The sequence below is a fragment of the Bos indicus x Bos taurus genome, chromosome 1 (genome assembly GCF_003369695.1).
Source record: "Bos indicus x Bos taurus breed Angus x Brahman F1 hybrid chromosome 1, Bos_hybrid_MaternalHap_v2.0, whole genome shotgun sequence".
NCBI lineage: Eukaryota > Metazoa > Chordata > Mammalia > Artiodactyla > Bovidae > Bos > Bos indicus x Bos taurus.
In genome coordinates, this window is record NC_040076.1 from 395,360 (window position 1) to 409,043 (window position 13,684).

General features: G+C 48.1%; 1 pseudogene; it reads left to right on the top strand.

Annotated features, from left to right (window-relative positions):
• The window catches only part of LOC113899109, a 43,073-nt pseudogene that overhangs the window by 21,010 nt on the left and 8,379 nt on the right, over positions 1-13,684 (top strand).

A 13,684-nucleotide genomic window follows, 5' to 3' on the forward strand; every position in this document is an offset into this window, starting at 1 on the left:
TTCATCTCGAGATGAGGAGGGGCAAAGGGGCTCAGATTGAGGTGTGCCGGGAAACTCGGTGTTCCTCTCGAGTGGGGACGGGTATGTCGGGGAACTTCCAGAGTTTCATAAAGGGTGTGAAGTACCGTTTCGAGTTTCAAGAGGGAACGTGGGATTTCTCTCGAGACGCTGCAGTGGGAAAGGGCCTCATCTTGCGTTGAGGGGAGAATCCCGTGGTTTTCCTTGAGGCTTGGCAGGAAGTTTGGAGTTCCTCTTGAGTTGCAACGTGGACCTCAGGGTCCCGCTCTTATTGCCTCAGGGAAGTCAAGTATCATTTCGAGTTGTGACGGGCACTTCGGGATTCCTCGCAAGTCACTTCAGGGGAAATAGGCCTCATCTAGACTTGTGTCCAGAAACTCCATGTTCCTCTCCAGTGGCGACAGGGATCTCGGGGTTGCGTTCAAGGTTCACCTGGGGAGTCAGGCCTCGTCTCGAGTTGAAGCAAAGAACTCTGCTCTCCTCTGGAGTTGCGACGGGTATCTCCTGGAGCCCTTTGAGTGGCCTAAAGGGAGTCAAGCCTCCTATGGAGTTTTGAGAGGGAACTCGGGGTTGCTCTCTAGGCTCTGCAGGAAAAGAAGGGCCTCATCTCACGATGACGATGACGGGGGAATGCCGTGGTTTTCTCGAGTTGTGGCGGGAAGTTTGGCGTTTCTCTCGTTACCGACGGGGAACTCAGGGAGCCTCTCGTGTTGTCCCAGGGAAGTCCAGTCAGCATTCGAGTTGCGAGGGGGAGCGTGGGATTGCTCTTGAGTCACGGCAGGGGAATCGGGCCTCAATTTGCGTTGAAGGGGGAGTCTGGAGGTCTTTCTCGAGTTGTGGCAGGAAACTTTGGGTTCCCTCGAGTTGCGACGGTGACCTCAGGGAGCTTCTCATGGTGCCTATGGGAAGTCAGGAATCTTTTCGAGTTGTGAGGGGCCTCTCAGGATTCCTCTAAGGTCAGTGTAATGTAAGAGGGCCTCATCTCCAGTTGAGGCGGGAACCTCAGGGTTCCTCTCCTGTTCTGATGTGGATCTCGGGGTGTATCTGCAGTTTCAAACAGGGAGTCAGGTCTCGATTTGTGTTGAGGCATGGAACTCTGCTTTCCTCTCAAGCTGTAAAAGAGGTTTCAGGCCTCCAGTCGAGTTGAATTGGGGACCTGGGGCTTTTCTCGAATTTGCAACTGGGGTATCAGTACTCCCTTCGTGTTGTGAGTTGATTCTCGGGGTTCCATTCGAATCAGTGCAAGGGAATCAGGCCTTATCTCGAGTGGATGGGGAAATCTGTGTCTTTTGAATTGTGGCAAGACCCCCGGGTTCCTCTCCAGTTTCAATTTGAGACCGGCCTCCTCTTGAGGGGTGACGGGGACCCCGGCATTCCTTTCCAGACGAAGCAGGGGAATTGACACTCATCTCGAGTTGAAGAGGGGAAAACGGGGCTCTTCTTGAGTTGTGGCGGGAAACTCAGCATTCCTCTTGAGTGGGGACGGGTATCTCGGGAAGCTTCTGGGGTTTCATAAAGGGTGTCAAGTTCCCTTTCGAGATCCAAGAGGGAACGTGGAATTTCTTGGGAAACGCTGCAGCGTAAAAGGACCTCATCTCGTGTGGAGGGGAGAATTTCATGGTTTTTGTGGAGTTGTGGCAGGAAGCTTAGGGTTCCTTTCGAGTTGTGTGGGGACCTGGGGGACCCGCTTGTGTTTCCTCAGGAAGTCAGATCTGCTTTTGAGTTACGAGGGGAACCTCAGGATTCTTCTCATGTCACTGCAGGGATGAGTAGGGCCTCATCTCGAGTTGAGGCAGGAACCTCAGAGTTCCTCTCCATTTCTGACATCGATCTCGGGGTTTCTGTGGAGTTTGAACAGGGGAGTTAGGCCTCGTCTTGTGTTGAGGCATGGAACTCGGCTTGCCTCTCGAGTTGTGAATGGTGTGTCAGGCCTCTTGTCAAGTTGGATTTGGAAACTGCAGCTTTTTCTGGAGGATGCACCTGGGGTGTCAGTGCCCCTTTGTGTTGTGACTTGATTCTTGGGGTTCCATTCAAATCGGTGCAGGGGCATCAGGCCTTATCTCGAGTGGATGGGGAAATCAGTGTCTTTGGGATTGTGACACGACCCACGAAGGTTCCTGTCAAGTTTCAATGTGAGACTGGCCATCTCTTGAGGTGCGACAGGAAGGTCAGGATTCCTTTCCAGTCAAAACAGGGGAATCGACCCTCATCTCGAGATGAGGAGGGGCAAAGAGGCTCAGATTGAGGTGTGCTGGGAAACTCGGTGTTCCTCTTGAGTGAGGACGGGTATGTCGGGGAACTTCTGGAGTTTCATAAAGGGTGTCGAGTACCATTTCGAGTTTCAGGAGGGAATGTGGGATTTCTCTCAAGACGCTGCAGTGGGAAAGGGCCTCGTCTTGCGTTGAGGGGAGAATCCCGTGGTTTTCCTCGAGGCTTGGCAGGAATTTGGGGGCTCCTCTCTAGTTGCGATGTGGACCTCACGGACCCTCTCGTGTTGCCTCAGGAAAGTCAAGTCTCCGTTCGAGTTGCGAGCGGCCTCTCGGGATTCCTCTCCAGTCAGTGCAGGGGCATAGGGCCTCATCTTGAGTTGAGGCCGGAACCTCAGGGTTCCTCTCCAGTTCTGACATGGATCTCGGGCTTCCTATGGAGTTTCAACAGGGGAGTCAGGCCTCGTCTCGTGTGGAGACATGGAAGTCCGCTTCCCTCTCGAGGTGTAAAAGGGGTGTCAGTCTTCCTTTCGAGTGGACATAGGGGTCTGGGGCTTTTTCTCAAGGTGCCACGGGGCTGTCACACCTCCCTTCGTGTTTTGAGTCAATTCTCGGGGTTCCAGTCAAGTCCGTGCAAGGGAATCAGGCTTATCTGGAGTGGATGGGGAAATCAGGGTCTTTTCGAATTGAGGCACAACTCCCTGGGATGTGCTCGAGTTTCAAGGTGAGACCGGCCTCCTCTTGAGGGGCGACGGCAACGTCCGGATTCCTTTCCCAACGAAGCAGGGGAATCGACCCTCATCTCGAGTTGAGGAGGGGGAAAACGGGGCTCTTCTTGAGTTGTGGCGTGAAACTCGGTGTTCCTCTCAAGTGGGGACGGGTATTTCGGGGACCTTCCTGAGTTGCATCAAGGGTGTCAAGTACCCTTTCGTGTTTCAAGAGGGAATGTGGGATTTCTCTGGAGACACTGCTCTGGAAAAGGGCCTCATCTCACGTTGAGGGGAGAATCTCGTGTTTTTTCTCGAGTTGTGGCGGGAAGCTTGGGGTTCCTCTCGAGTTGCCACGGGGACCTCAGGGACCAACTCGTGTTGCCTCAGAGTAGTAAGGTCTCTTTTCGAGTTGTGAGGGACACGTCGGGATTCCTCTTGAGTCGCTGCCGGTGAATAGGGCTGTGTCTAGAGTTCAGTCGGGAAACTCAGTGTTCCTCTCCGGCGGCGACAGGGATCTCGGGCTTCATATCAAGGTTCAACTAGGGAGTCAGGCCTCGTCTGGTATTGAGGCATGGAACTCTGCATTCCTCTCGAGTTTTCAAAGGGGTATCAGGCCTCTGGTGGAGTTCAGGCGGGGAATTTGGGCTTTTTCAAGAGGATAGGCTTGGGCGACAGGCCTCCCATCCTGTTGTGAGGGGATACTCACTGTTCCATTGCAGCTGGTGCAGGGGAATCAGGACTTATCTGGCGTCCTCTTTCCTTGCAGCAGGATCCGCGGGGTTCCACTTGAGATTCAGTTGGTGACACAGGCCTCCTCTTGTGGTGCGAGGGGAAGTTGGGATTCTTCTTGAGCTGAAGAAGGGAATGGGCCCTCATGTCCACATGAGGTGGGACACACAGGGCTCTTTTCGAGTAGTGGCGGGAAACTCGGCTTTCACCTCGAGTTGTGACGGGGATCTCTGGGCCCCCTTGAGTTGCATGAAGGGAATCAAACCTCCTCTCGAGTTTTGAGAGGGAACTTGGGATTGCTCTCGAGGTACTGCAGGAGAAAAGGGCCTCATCTCGCGTTGACGGGGGAATCTCTTGGTTTGTCTCGAGTTGCGGCGGGAGGCTTGGGATTCCTCTCCAAGTACCACGAGGAACTCAGGGAGCCTCTTGTGTTGCCTCAGGGAAGTTAAATCTCCATTCGAGTTGCGAGGGCGAGTGCGGGAGTGCTCTGGAGTCACGGCAGGGGAATCAGGCCTCAATTCGCATTGAAGGGGGCATCTCAAGGTGTTTCTTGAGTTGCGGCAGGAAGTGTGGGTTCCCTTGAGTTACCATGGGGACCTGAGGGAGCCTCTCATGTTGTTTCTGGGAAGTCAAGAATCCTTTCGAGTTGTGGGGGGCCTCTCGGGATTCCTCTCGAGTTGGTGCAGGCGACTAGGGCCTCATCTTGGCTTGAGGCAGGAAACTCAGGGTTCCTCCATAAGGATGGTGTCATCTGCATATCTGAGGTTACTGATATTTTTCCCAGCAATCTTGATTCCAGCTTGTGCTTCATCCAGCCTGGCATTTCACATGATGTACTCTACATCTAAGTTAAATAAGCAGGGTGACAATATTCAGCTTTGACATACTACTTTCCCAATTTGAAACCAGTCTGTTGTTCCATGTCCAGTTCTAACTGTTGATTCTTGAACTGCATACAGATTTCTCAGGAGGCAGTAAGGTAGTCTGCTATTCCATTTCTTTAAGAATTTTCTACAGTTTGTTGTGATCTACACAGTCAAAGGCTTTGGAGTAGTCAATAAAGCAGAAGTAGATGTTTTTCTAGAAGTTACTTCCTGGTTAGGAAATAGCTAGGTGTAGCTACAGTAGAATCAATCAATTTCATAGAGAGATATTTTAACAGTTGTTCATATCTTGTGTTTTACACCAATGATTAGGGTGATGTTTTCATTGTTTTCATCACTAGGTTGAACTTCTCAACTTTAACTGAAACATTTATATTATCCTCTAAAATTTTAGGGCAATTTAAAAAAGTTATGAAACATTTTATGTTACTGATTTTTTTTTTTTTTTTGTAAACTGGAGGAATGCTAGACAGAAAGTTACTTAGTGATAATATGAATTTTAGTTTGGTAAGAGATGATAGTTGGAATTGAGGCCGAGACGTTTGCAAACTAATTTTTTCTTTGTTATTTGATATAACTTGCAAAATGCCAGAGTAACAATTTTTAATATAGCAATTTGTCTCCTTTTAAAATGTGTATTCTTAAAGAGGATGATGGAGATAAGTAGAAAATAGTTTAATGTAGTGACTTATTTTTCTCCAGCTGATCTGTTAATAAACCCAAGAGCCCAGTAACTGTTTTGTCCAAAATGGTCTAATGGCCCTTGCTAAAACTTTTCCTACTGTGATTCTGTGGGATTCTGCAGGGCATTCTCATTCTGGGACCATTCACCCTCCCTGTCGTAAGCAGGCAAGTGAGAATGTCAGTAACACTGAAAACCATGCATAGACCCTACGTTTTTTGAAAAATACATATTAATTGCAAATACTGATAATATGATTATTAATAGTGATAAACTATTTCCAGTGCACTTGACTGTGATCTGTGTGTAGTGACTTTACAGCTAAAATTACTGTTTGTAGCATGTGGTCCCTTTCAGCTTTGTTTTAAAGTAAAACAACTCACTGATTATTTTTCTTTCTGAAGAAGAAAGACTTGTGGTTCTATCTTAGAAAATTGACAACTTGGTTTTCCTTTGACTTTTCTTTGGCCTTTTGGCTCTTCTTTACACTGGTTACTAATCCCCATGTGTGCATGCTAAGTCATTTCAGTCGTGTCTTACTCTTTGTGAACTTATGGACTATATCCCGCAGTCTCCTTGTCCAAGGGATTCTCCAGGCAAGAATACTGGAGTGGGTTTCCATTGCCATCTTCCCAACCCAAGGATTAAACTGGGGTCCCTTTGTCTACTGCATTGGCAGGCAGATTCTTTACCCCTAGTACCACCTGGAAAGCCCCACTAATCCACATGGCAGGCCAATTCAGATTCGTGGTGCTGCCTTTTCTGCCTTTCTCAGGGACTGCACTTCTGTTTTTCCACAATCCATTTTGTGAAACTGGTTTTCTCCACCTTCATCTACTGGTGAAGAAACTGACCTTCCTCTACATGAATCTAGGTGCAGAGGCTGCAGTGAGGCCTCAGGGGTTGTGGGTTCTTGGGGATCTTCAGTTCCTACAGTGTCTTTGTGTTTCCTTCACAAAGAAGCCTGAGGTGCTGAGGCTGACCATCTGAAGTCCATAGAGTGAAATCTCCTAGAAGGACAGGCTGGAAAGGAAGTTCGAGACTAATGTGCTTGCTCCAGAAGTTTGTAGCAGAAACGTTAATAAGAAGAGATCCTTTCCAGTTATCTTTTCTCCTTATCTTCTCTCTCTCCATTTCCCTTTACTTATTTGATGCAACCCACCCGACCACGGTGGTTTTTCTGGAGCCTCCTGGCATTTTATTCATATCTCTATCATGTGAATTACTTAGGTTTAGATCTGATCTGTATCTACTATCTGTCTTCTGTGTAGACTCCTAACATTTCAAGACCTTTGGATACAGTATATACTTAAATATTGAGTGAATAAATGAAGATCTTTTGCTGAAAATATATAAATATTAATAAAATATCTACTTAGCACATGAATGCAAGTATTATATTTGATGGAATTCTGTGTGTGCTGAAAGAGCCTGAGGACCATTTTAAGGGCTCATCACCAAGCTCCAAATGTTATTTGATAGATTTATGCAGAGAGACTTAATTTTAGTTTTGAATTCGTGGAGAACAGGGTCAAGGTGTGAGAGTGACTTGATCATTCTTGGTGCATCTTTGGAAAATCAAGGCCGTTATCTTCCTTTTTTGTAAAAAAAATTTTTTAAGTATATATGTTTATTTGGCTGTTCCTGGTCTTAGTTGCAGCACATAGGATCTTCATTGCTACATGTGGGATTTTTAGTTCCTCAACCAGGGATCAAACCTGGGCCCCCTGCAGTGGGAACATGGAGTCTTAACCACTGGACTGTGGAAAGTCCCTTTTTTTCTTTGTTTGAATAAATGCTTTCTGAAAATTTTAATTTTATTTATTTATTTCTGGCTGGGCTGGGTCTTTGTTGCTATGTGCAGACTTTCTCTAGTTGTGGTGCTGGGGCTTCTCATTGCAGTGGCTTCTCTTGTGGAGCATGGGCTCTAGGCACTCCAGCTTCAGTCGTTGCAACTCGTGGACTTACTTGTCCCTTGGAATGTGGGATCTTTCTGAACCAGGGATCAAACTCCTGTCCCCAGTATTAGCAAGTAGATTCTTAACCACTGAACCACCAGGGAAGTCCAAGTCCATTATCTTTCTTTAAAAATGTGAATGGTCAAGAGATTGAACAGACGACTGATTTTACAAAAGCAATTTGGGCACAGAAAATCCTGGAGGAAAATATAGAAGGATAGCTGGTAGAAACATGACAAACTTTTTGTATAGGAATCCTAAGACCTGTGTTTACTCGCTGGCTGAAAGAATGGTAATCCACCTTGATTCCAAAAAAATATATGAGCAGCTTATGAATATGTGAGGTATACAAAAAGATGAGAGAGGGAAATAGATCAAATTGAAAGGAATTGAGTATAACACTGAGGTGAACCAAAATGCTGAAATGAATTTCAGAAGGACTTGCAGTTTTTAAAGGTGGTTGACATTTATCCCTCAGGTTTAAGGTAGAAAGGGAAGTGGGAACACAGCTGGATCATGCCCCATGGCTGTGAGATGAAAAGAAATAGTCTCAGAAGGACAACTCTTATGTCCTCTAGTATCCAAAAGAAGTGTTTCTATGGCTTCTAAATAAAATAGCTTCTGTGGGATGAAATATACTGTGAAGTACATTCTCAACTGATTTCCAGGTTTGTCCTGATGCTTGACTCCATGTTCACTTGAGGAAAAGCAGAGATTCTGTAAGGGGCCAGGGGGTGTTATCTCTCAACCTGCCACCTGACACAGGAATAAAATGCTCTCAAGCAGATCAACCATGTCTCCTGGAGATGATTTTCCATGTTCAGTTTTTGTTAAATCAGCCCATGTTCAGTTCAGTTCAGTCGCTCAGTTGTGTCCGACTCTTGTGACCCCATGAACCACAGCACACCAAGCCTCCCTGTCCATCACCAACTCCTGGAGTCCACCCAAGCCCATGTCCATTGACTTGCATATCCTATCTTTTTTCTTCCTGTCCTCTCTACAGATGTAAACCTCATCCAGGTGTGTTTTGTTTTGTAAGTCACTGGCTTATTTGTGATGACAAAGAGATCATTTTTGAAGCATATTTGGAATTGTGGAGCACCCAGAAATTTTTGTGAGGTTTTTTTTTTTTTTAATGGAGCATTTAAATATTTGTCAGGAATGTTCTTTCTCCCACTCTACTTCAGACAATAATGTTTTTTTAAAACCAGTCTAGTTTCTTGGACTTCTAGTTGGATGGCTTCACCGACTTGAAGGACGTGAGTTTGAGTAAGTTCCAAGAGTTAGTGATGGACAGGGAAGCCCGGTGTGCTGCAGTCCCTGGGGTGGCAAAGAGTCAGACCTGACTGAGTTGCTGAACTGAACTAAACTGAGCTTCTTAACCCTTAGGAAGGGTGGGTGGAGGAGTTGGCAGTTTGAGATGTGCTCTTGAGAGCTCTCCCTGGGTCACTCTGAAAACACCTGTCCTGATGATGAAGAGGGACTGTCTGCGGATGCAGGGCTGACAGAAGGCAGTTCTGAAAAGCTCCCCAGTTTTGGGAGGAGGGGTGGGAGGCCAGTGCCCTGGTAGTTTGCATGAGGGGTCCACACTCTGAGGACACTGGAACATGGTGGGTTTCTCCCCTACCTGCCCACTGGCTCCTGACTGGCCCAGTACTCAGAGGCCCTTCACTGGGCAGAGCCCAGCCTGTGTGTCCCTCGGTGGGCAGCCCTTTGTGAGTTTTCATGCTTCCCTTTACTCTTTTGCTTCCCCTTCCTTCTTTTTCCTTCTTATTCTTCTTGTTTCCCTTCTCCTCGATGTTTGTTTTTCTTTCTTCTCTTGATTATTCTCATTTTCCCCCTTACTTTGTAGCTATTCTGTACATTTCTTTCACCTTAAAATCTGGACCCTCTAGAACTCCTGTGCTCCAGCTTACGATCTTGAAGAGAATATTTTGATGTATAAATTTCTCCTAGGCATCATAACACACTGATTCAAGGAAGTAGTGAAAGAGGTGAGGGTGAGAGGATGAACTCAATTCAGATCAAAGTTTAGGTGTAGGTGTTCAAAACAGTGGAATATATATATATATATATATATATATATATATATTTTAAACAGTGGAATATTGATAACACTCTCTAGTTCTTTGTTTTGGTGAGGTGGTGACATTCTTTTTACCATCAGAATCCAGATGTTTGCTTTTTGGAGCAGGTTGCATGACCTAGGACTATTAAAAAACAACAACAACAACAAAAAACAGGAAACACTGTATGTGTCTCTAAGGGAAAGGCTATTTGTGACCCCCCTAGAGACCCTGTGGGCTCTGCCTGCATCGCCTGCATAGACAGAAAACGAAGAGAAAATGTCCTCGTTTCTACAAAGCCCCAGGGTCTTGTCTCAAGTCTGTTGTTTTGGAGGATTTGAAGATGATTCAAACCAGCAGAAAACAGAAGTGTTCTAGAGCCTGGATTTGCTTTAATATTAACTGTCCTCACTTTGATGTTAAAGATCTTTCTTCAAAAATGGCCAGCTCTTGTGTTGAGTTGAAAATAGAGATCTGTCAGTATAAGAGAAACATCTTTTGATTAACTTAGTGAAATATAGTATTTGGGAAAACACTTGTGTATTAAAGCTGTTTGTTAGTATTGTTGCCACAGTGATACCTGTTGGTGAGTGATTATGCCATGCTGTTCTCAGTGATTGTGTTCTGAAAGATGTACCCTGAACTTAGGTGCAGCCCTAGCAATGGCATGGTGACCTGTGCCCTGCTCAGCACCCACTCTCCTGGGGCTCCCGCTTTGTTTCCGTGGTTTCACCATTCTTTGTTCTCACCTTTCATCCCCTCACACAACACTCAACAAATATTTCACACATCTACTGTGTGTCAGGCACTGTTCTAGGTGCTGGGGAGTCAGTAAGGAAAAGAATCTACAAAGTATCTGACTTCATAGAGTTTGATTTAGTCAAGTAAGATAGAGAAATAAGTCGGCAAACAAGTGAATTCTATAGCATTTTGTTTGAGGATCGACTTTGTGGAGAGAGCAACAGGGAATGGGGTGCTCCATGGAGCAGGGAGAAGGAGGGTGTGTGTGTGTTCAGAGATCCTCACACACCCAGATCCCCTGGAGGGAGCAGGACTGTGTGCACAGGGCAGCAGGAAGGCTAGTGCGGCCAGACTGTGCTTAGCAGGTGGGGATGGCACAGAGGGTGGGGCGGCGGGAGAGGAGAAGCCCAAAGGAGGCTCGTGGGGCCCAGGTGGAGACCATGCTTTAATCCAGGTGAAATGAACTTTCAATGAAGGTTAACAATACGTTGTATGATTTAAACCATGAATGCCTTTTACTTTTTCCGTGCATTGTCACATATGTGAACTAAAATGCTGCTAAATTAGAAAAGTCTGAGGTATCCCCCAGAGTGACTGCTATGTGTTGTCAGGCATCTGGTCTGTGTGCCAGTCTGGGATGGGGAGAAGTGGGACAGTGGGGAGACAGACTCGTCTTTGTCTCCCTACCAGCTGTGTCTGGGCCTCAGTTCCTCACTGCGATGCAAGGATGGGTAGGAGAAGTCATTCTCCGACTCCAATCCACGATCACTGGTAGTTCCTGGAGGCTCTTTTATGTCTTTATTTTTGTAACCCCCATGTAAGCTTCACAGAAAGCATCCCCTAGCTTAAAAAACAGAAGGAAATGTAGCTTGGCTATCCCTTAGGTTTTCTTTTTATTATTATTATTATTTTTACTTTATAATATTGTATTGGTTTTGCCATACATCAACATGCATCCGCCCCACGTGAAGAAGCTGCAGTCCCATAGATTCTGTCTCAGATGACAATCACTCAGTGCCTCTTAGCGAGGGCACATTATCTCTTGTTGAAAGTGCAAAGTCAACTGTCAAAAGTCAGATACGGTGCCCAGGACCCCGTCCTTCCAGGCTAGGGAGTTGGCTTCCATCGTGTACAGACTTAAGAGAATAATATGAACAGTGACTATCTTAGTAGATACTTCCTGACATAAAATAGAAACTAGCTATTGAGATAAGTAATCATGACTGATGTGTAAAGAAGGGCAAAGTGCTAATCTAATTTTAAAAATACCTAATGACATGAGCGTGTCATTTTGTGTTTTACATGTACTGAAAAGGGATCATGTCCTCATAGCATGTAAGTATAGCTGGAAAATAGCCTGGGTGTGTGGGTGCTTATTGTGGTTGCAGGTATATTGTAGTTAGTCTCATTTTCTGGGCAAAGAAATGGGAACATCAGGGGCAGGTAGGTTTTGCAGCGCTAACCGCAGCTGGAGCCCTGGGGCGAAAGGAGAGGGGAGGCAAAAAGACGACAGCACCTGGTATTCCCAAGTGGTCTCACATCCAGTACTAACCAGGCCTGACCCTGCTTAGCTTCCGAGATCAGATGAGATCAGGCCTATTCAGGCTTGTAGACAGAGGCGGCTGCTGCCAGGCACCCTGAAAGCCCTGCGCTGCGTCTCAATTTCGCTCTGACCTGCCTGCTGGTTGGGAGAGCCAGGCGCACTTCTCCCCTGACATGCGCTGTATATGCGCCGCAGGACCGGCCACCAGACTCCAGGCAGCCAGGGCGGGCAGCCGGGCGGCTGGCCGAAGCCTCCCGGCCCCCACACACTGCCACCCTTGGCCAGCACCCGCGTCCGGAAGGCTTCTGGGACCCAGAGCAGGCGGCTGGGAATGTGTGTGGAAGCTTGAAGATTGGGTGAGGGTCGAGGAGGTCTCAGCGCTCTCCCACCCTGGGCCTCTCCAGGCCCACCCCATCCCATTCACTGCATAGGGCCACGTGGCCCCGGAGGCGTGCGGTCCTCTGAGCTTCCTTTGGGCCTAGGTGCAGTCCAGCTGGGGCCGGAGAGCCCCTCATGCTCTGCACCTGCCCGGTGCCCAAACGCACGGGGAGCCACCAGCATGATCGACTGGAGAGCGTCAGCCCCGCCCCTTTGCCCTACCGAGACTCCCCCTTGCTCCACGCCACCCCCCAAGCGCAGGGCCTTCCTGAGAGAGCAGATGAGCGACAGGCAAGCACACGGACAGACACACAGACACTCACACGCAGCCAGGCCAAGTGAGACAGACGACAGACACAAGTTCGCCAGCAAGAGCCAGAGTCATAGCACCTAGGAGAGGCCGGGGGCAGAGGAAGGGATGGGAGGCCCGGTATCAGGAAACACAGAGCCAGAAAGAGACGAAGGTTCAGAGACAGACTCAAAGATGGCGAGGGGGAGACAGACACGTGTGCGAGCACACACAACTGCACACAGACACACACACACGGAGGCACAGACAGAGAGAGGGAGACACAGAGCCACTGACAGATGGAAAACGCGAGACAGACACGGGAGAGAGAATGGCATCCGACCCGAGACAGACACACTGGCACCCACCATGACATACCTCAGAGAAAGGCTGTGAGGAATTAGCAGCTTCCCCAAGGGAGGGGCGTCAGCCTTGGGCTGAGCCCAGGATGGACACGGTGCCCTGGGGCTGGCAGTCACCAGTAGGGTCTCCAAGACTTCTTGTTCGCAGCTGAGATCTCAAAGGTCCCCTTCGGCTTGGCTACCTTAGGCAAGACCCAGACCCAGTCCCCAGGCCAGAGGGTGAGTGAGTGAGAGTGTGTGTGTGAGTGTGTCGGTGGGCGAGGGTGTGGTCGGGTCGACGGGGGGGCCGGGTGGATACTCAGAATGGAGGGTGGAGTGTGTGGAGGTCAAGGGATGGGAAGCCTGTGTGGTCCTCTTGATGCCTCTCTCTCTCTCTCTTTCTCTGTCTCTGATACCTGGGGTTTCTGGCTCTTGACCCATCTCAGAGTCTGGGTTTGTGTTTGTGTATTTGTGTCTATGTGTCTCTGTGGGTGTGTGCTTGCATGCACGCAGCACGTGCGGTCGCCTGTGAGGATGGGGCTGGGTTGATGGTGGGGCCGGTGGTGGGGCAGCCTCCGGGATTGCCTGAGGCTTGCCCAGTTCATCAGTTCAGTCGCTCAGTCCTGTCCGACTCTTTGCGACCCCATGAATCGCAGCACGCCAGGCCTCCCTGTCCATCACCAACTCCTGGAGGTCACCCAGACTCACGTCCATCGTCCATCGAGTCAGTGATGCCATCCATCCATTCATTAACTCCACCATAGTTTGGTCCCAGGTAAATAGTAGGGAGGGAACACAGCTCCACCCATCAACAGAAAATTGGATTAAAGATTTACTGAACATGGCCCCGCCCATCAGAAAAAGACTCATTATCCCCCACAGTCAGTCTATCCCATCAGGAAGCTTTCATAAGCCTCTTATCCTTCTCCATCAGAGGGCAAACAGACTGAAAACCACAGAATGGCTGTACCATTTTAATATTCTCAGAGGCAATATGTGAGAGATCTAATTTTGCTACATCGTTGCTACTGTCACCATTTAAAAAAAATTCAGTTCAGTTCAGTCGCTCAGTCGTGTCCAACTCTTTGCGACCCCATGAATTGCAGCACGCCAGGCCTCCCTGTCCACCACCAACTCC